The sequence below is a fragment of the Sarcophilus harrisii genome, chromosome 5, assembly GCF_902635505.1.
Source record: "Sarcophilus harrisii chromosome 5, mSarHar1.11, whole genome shotgun sequence".
In the NCBI taxonomy this organism is placed as follows: domain Eukaryota; kingdom Metazoa; phylum Chordata; class Mammalia; order Dasyuromorphia; family Dasyuridae; genus Sarcophilus; species Sarcophilus harrisii.
The window spans coordinates 251,696,725-251,703,370 of record NC_045430.1 but is presented as its reverse complement, the minus strand read 5'-3'; positions in this window follow the sequence as shown (position 1 = coordinate 251,703,370).

The following is a 6,646-nucleotide window of genomic DNA, read 5'->3' as shown; positions in this document are numbered from 1 at the left end:
GGTGTCAGGTGTGGGTCATTGCCACTTGGCTCTTTTTCAGTGAGTCCTGCCTTCTTATTATGTGTCAAAAGTATTTGTCCTCTCAAAGAATAGCCCGACTTAATTTTTTCAAGTATTGACTGATTTGATGTATTTTTTGTCCAAGAGATTCTCAAAAATCTTCCAACACCACAGTTGAAGAGCTACTGAATCAATTCTTATAATCCATCTATCACAGCCAAACATTACTGCTGGAGAAAACATAGCTTTGAATATTAGGAATTTTGTCAGCCGACTGATGTCTTTGCTTTTTAGTATGTTGTCTGGATTTGCCACAGCTTTCCTTTCAAGGGAAGTCTTTTAATTTCATGGTTCAGTCATCATCTGCAGTGATCTTTGAGCCCAAGAATATAAAATCTGACATTGCTTCCATTTTTTCTTCTCTATATGACAGAAAACAATGGGATCAGTTGCCATGATCTTAGTTTTTTGTTTAAATTTTTGCTTTATTTTGTTAAGTTTCAAGCTAGCTTTTATATTTTCCCTCCCCGTCGCCTTTTTGACTTGTATGTCGGTTAACGTTTAAACAGGAAAAACACATGCACAAACAATCCAATTAGAAGCCAAGTACTATGTTCCTGCCAAAGTGGGTTATTTATCTTTCCCAAAATATCCTGCACTTTCCCACCTTTGGGCATTTGTTCCTGTATTTCCTTGTTATCTGGAAGGCCCTCTATTCATCCTGGGCTGTTGAAATTCCATAATCCCCTCACTTCCTCCTTCCTTTATTTCTAGTCTCCCCCGTCCCAATGCTTTTCAGCTCTATCAGAATTCTCCTGGTCCCCAATATTTGTGCCATAATTTTGCTGCAGCTTTCTATGCTCATGTTTTAGTTCTTGTAAATACAAGATCAGGGTCTCATCTTTATACCCTGCCCTTTCCCAACATCCCAGACCTAGCACAGCGCCCTGCTTGGAGCAAATGCTGACTAAATATTTGTTGACTTAAATTATTTCTTAGTTGTGATGCCTTTGGGATTTATTCTAAGGGATTTTTGCTCAGTTATGGTTGGAAAGATGGTTTCTTTGCATCTACACCTCCCAGCTCCCTTGACTTTCCTCAAATATCTGCTAACTCCCACCATCTGCAAGATGCTTTCCTGGCCCCCCCACCTAATGCTAATGTCTTCCCTTTGAGTTTATCTCCAATTTATCCTGTACAAACACCACACACACACACACACACACACGCACACGATAAATTGGAAATTTTAATTTTTTTAGGTCATACATGTACATTTATTTCCTTACAAGCCATACTGGGAAAGAAAAATCAGAGCAACAGGGAAAAATTACCAGAGGGGAAAAAACAACAGAAGAAAAAAAAAAGGTGAAAACAGGAATCCGCCTTTAGTCTCCATAGTTCTCTCTCTAGATGTGGATGGCTTTTTGCATCCAAAGTTTATTGGAATTGCCTTGGATCACTGAATTGCTGAGAGAGCTAAGTCTGTCACAGTCTATCATCATGCAGTATTGCTGTTATTATGTACAATGTTCTCCTGGATTTGCTCACTTCACTTTGCATCAGTTCACATTTCAGGCTTTTCTGAAAGCCTCTTGCTGATCATTTCTTACAGAACAATAATATTCCATAATATTCATATACCACAATTTATTCAGCCATTCTCCAATGGATGGGCATCCACTCAGTTTCCAGGTTCTGGCCACTACAAAAAGGGCTGCCACAAACATTTTTTGCATAGGTGGGTCCCTTTCCCTCCTTTAAGATCTTTTTGGGATATAAGCCCAGTAGAAACACTACTGGATCAAAGCGTATGGGCAGTTTGACAGCCCTTTGGGCAGAGTTCCATGATGCTCTCTAGAATGGTTGGATATCCCATGTATATTTTGTTTGTATGTAGTTGTATGCATATTTTCTCCCCTCTCCCCTCTTAGACTGTGAGTTTCTTGAGAGCAGGTAATTATTACTGTTATTATTTTATGACCTACCTTTGTCTCCTTGATGTGCCAACAGCTGGCTCATGTGTAGGCACTTAACTTTCAGTCGAATGATAACTGGTATGTATGTAGTGCTTTAAAGTTTGCAAGACACTCTACACTATTATATTATGTTCAAACACCCTCATGAAGTAAATATTGTTATTATTATAGTAGGATTAATAAAATATTATCACCATTTCTCCCTCTCCCCCCAACCCCCAGATAGTGTAGTTTTTGATCTACTGACCTACCTTTTGCTCCTGAGATTCAAAGGTCAATTTAAAAGTCATTAAATTTAAATTGTCTACTATAGAGTTCTTAAACTTTTTTTGGTTATCATAGACACTTTGGGTAATGGGCAGAGTCCAGGATTCCCTCTCAGAATCTTAAAATAATAATAATAATTCAAGGCATTACTAAATTTTAGTGGGAAGTTAGTGAAAATAAACATTCAATTTTTTTCCCCATACAAGATCACAAAACCCTCTTTAAATCTATAAATCTATTCAGAGATCCCAGATCAAGAACCCTTCCTTTGTTACCATGAAAGCTAAGAATTTCTCATTAGCCTTTTCCTAGAGAAATTATCTTATAAGGAAAATTTGTTGTTATTAGTCATTTGTCACATCCAACTCTTTGAATCCATTTGGGGTTTTCTTGGCCAAAATATTGGAGTGGTTTGCCATTTCCTTCTCCAATTCATTTTACAAATGAGAAAACTGAGGCAAACAGAATTAAGTGACTTGTCCAGGGTCTCACAGCTACCGTTTCAGGCTTTAATCATTGTGTGACCCAGCTATTCCATAAAGAGAAGTAGATTTTGGAAAACTTTCCAAATGAAAGGAACTAAGTTTTTTTTAAATGTGGTTTTCTTTAATTTTCTTTCTTTCTTTTTTTTTTTTTTGTAGTCACTCTAACGGCTGCTTCCTGCTTTCACCAAATATCTGGTATGCCCCAACCAGTTGTCAGCTAGAGTCTCACTTTTTTACAATGAATATCTTAGCATCAGCCCCAGAATACAGCTGCACAGCCATGACACAGTCTATCAGACTCCCCAGCGCTTGGTTCTTGAGGTGGGTTGAAAGACACACTGGCTAAGATGACAGGAAAAATTAATGATGATTGTTGGAGGGGATGCAGGAAAACTGGGACATTAATGCCTTGTTGGTGGAGTTGTGAACACATCCAATCATTCTGGAGAGTAGTTTGGAACTATGCTCAAAAAGTTATCAAACTGTGCATACCCTTTGATCCAGCAGTGTTACTACTGGGCTTATATCCCAAAGAGATCATAAAGAAGGGAAAGGGACCAGTATGTGCCAAAATGTTTGTGGCAGCCCTCTTTGTAGTGGCTAGAAGCTGGAAACTGAGCGGATGCCCATCAATTGGAGAATGGTTGGGTAAACTGTAGTATATGAATATTATGGAATATTTTTGTTCTGTAAGAAATGACCAACAGGATGAATACAGAGAGGCCTGGAGAGACTTATACGAACTGATGCTGAGTGAAATGAGCAGGACCAGGAGATCATTATATACTTCAACAACAATACTATATGATGACCAGTTCTGATGGACCAGGCCATCCTCAGCAACGAGATCAACCAAATCATTTCCAATGGAGCAGTAATGAACTGAACCAGCTATGCCCAGAGAAAGAACTCTGGGAGATGACTAAAAACCATTACATTGAATTCCCAATCCCTATATTCATGCCCACCTACATTTTTGATTTCCTTCACAGGCTAATTGTACAACATTTCAGAGTCTGATTCTTTTTGTACAGCAAAATAGCGGTTTGGTTATGCATACTTATTGTGTATCTAATTTATATTTTAATATATTTAACATCTACTGGTCATCCTGCCATCTAGGGGAGGGGGGGGGGGGGTAAGAGGTGAAAAATTGGAACAAGAGGTTTGGCAATTGTTAATGCTGTAAAGTTACCCATACATATAACCTGTAAATAAAAGGCTATTAAAAAAAAAAAAAGAAAAGAAAGACACACTGGCTATTAATAACAGAGCTTGAGCCAGCAATACAGCCCGAATAAATCCATCAAACACCCCAGAGTTTTATGATTCTATCAGAGATGATGACAATTTTACTAGACGTTTCCTGTAAAATAAACTAGTTTTTCTTCAGTCAAATTTATATTGATGCACAAGTGGGCATATTGTCTTGGTTTTATGAACTGTCATAAAAATACCTGTGTCAAAACTGCTGTGAGAGGGTGTTACTCAATTACCCCCTTCTCCAGATCAAAAATCCTTGTCAGTGCAAGGTCAGAAATTTTGCGTTTTAGCTTTAAAAGTCCCATTTCCCTTCTTTTTCCTCCCCCTAAACTTCTATATTAAAAAAATTTGCTTCTGGAGTATGAAGGATAAAGAGAAATTCTTTTGTCTGTGAAATTAGTTGAAAAAAAAATGCTTTTTGGTGGGGGGAGTAGGCTGACAGTGGAGAAGTCAGTTGGATACAGTTGTGCCAGGAGAGGGAACAGCTTTTCTTAAGAATACAACCCTCTCATGTCAGTGCTCTGTGGCAAAGCCCCCATTGCCCTACCTTGGTTAGGGTTCCAAAGAGAAATTATTCATCTGTCTCGTTCATACCCCAAGAGATGCCAATGAATCTGACAAGCCTTTTCTGAACCAAAAGTGGCAGCCAAGTTGAAATAATTTGCTGTTGTGCTGCTAAAGAATGTAGGTGTTAAGATTAATTCAGCCTGTCTTTTTTACATGAGCCTTCTCATTAATCACAAAAGGGGAAAAAAAGAAAGAAATGAATGGTACAAAAGGCAGCGGCTGCTCCTTCTGAGATGATGTCCAAGAGCAGGGGAAGAGAGCTGAACCACAAATCAAGGAATAATGAAATCCGGGCCAGTTACTCTCACATGTGGCTCGGATATTCTGTAGCGGACAGTGACTCTTTCATCTCTTGAAGGCAGATTCTGAATATCCCTGGTCTTTTTGTCTTGAAGGGATACAACCCCGTGGTCTGACATCACGGTGCCATGACCTAACTCCGTCTGTCTTGTTAGGAGATAGCATGGAGCCCCACAGCATGTTGATGCCATGCTGCCCAGTTCTGCCTTCTGGCCACCCAATGGCCCCTCCTACTGGGTCCTTCATTGTCCCTCACTGGGACTGTTGTGATTGCCTCCTAAGTGGCCGCTTGTCTCCCACCCAATCAATCCTCGGCTGCCCCAGTGACTGTCCCAAAGAAAGGTGACTACTCCCACCTTTCTTCCCCTTTCCCCCATCCCTTCTCCCCAAGACAGCAAGCATTCCATCTATCAAACTTTTAAAGAATAATTAGTATTCATATTGCCAAATTATTCTCAAAATAATGAAAAAGAAAGCAGTCTACCAGAATCCTTTTAAGAGACAAATATGGTCTTCATACATTGATCAAGGAATGATGAAATGCAGTAGGATGAAATCCCAATGGATCCTGAGCTGGACCTGGAGAGAGCCTGGTCTGGTCGGGGTCTCCGTATCTATGTGCTCATGGCTTTGCGCCTATTTCTGTAGCTATAAAGCAGATGGCTCCTGGGGTCACTGCTGGTAAATTCATTGTCCCATGAGCTCTCCAGGAAGTGATGGATGACCTCCGTCATGGCCTTCAGTCCACGTGATTGATGCTGACCACTGCAGAGAAGGATGTGATTTGGGCTAGGGAACCATATTTGGAGTAGCAGGGAGGCTCTCGGGTCCAGTTAGGTTCCTCCTCGAGCAGCGGAAAGTCCGTTTGCTTTCACCTCTCTTTATGATATTCAGAGCTTGGGACTAGGAGCTTTACCATTTTCTCCAGTATGTCTGTGTGTGTGTGTGTGTGTATATATCAATACATATAGATGCACACAAATGTGTACATGTATACAAACATATGTGTCTAAGCACAGGCAAGTTAGCTGTGTGACCCAGGGAAGTCATTTAGCCTTGATTGACTCAGTTTCCTCATCTGTAAAATAAGCAGAAGAAAACGGCAAATCTCTCCAATACCTTTGCCACAAAAACCCCAAAATGAGGTCACAGTTAATGACTAAAAACTACAGCTACATGTTTGTACAGATATATAAATATATATACATGTGTGTATGTATATTCACCCAATAGAAATATATTCATTATGTAATGAATGTTTATATATAATAAACAAATCCTTATGAGATGTTAGATTGTAATATAAGATTACATACGTGTGTGTATGTATAAATATATCCATCTATGCCTGTACTTTGTAGGGTTTTTAGCATAAGAGTGCTATATTTTGTCAAAGGCTTTTTCTTAATTGAGATGATTACGTGGTTTTGGATGTTTTGATTTTTAATATGATTAAATATGTCCCAATGTTGAAACATCCTTGCATCACTGACAAAAATCCAATTTGGTTCTGTTCTAATGAATGATTTCTTGGATAAATTTCTACAGTCTTTTTGACAAAATTGGTTGGAAACTTTTGAATCAATATGAATTAATGATTTTGGTCTATATTTTCCTACTGCATTTTATCATTCCTTCATCAATGTATGAAGACCATATTTATCTCTTAAAAGGATTCTGGTAGACTGCTTTCTTTTTCATTAGAGAATAATTTGGCAGTATGAATACTAATTATTTTTTTAAAATTTGATAGATGGAATGCTTGCTGTCTTGGGGAGAAGGGAT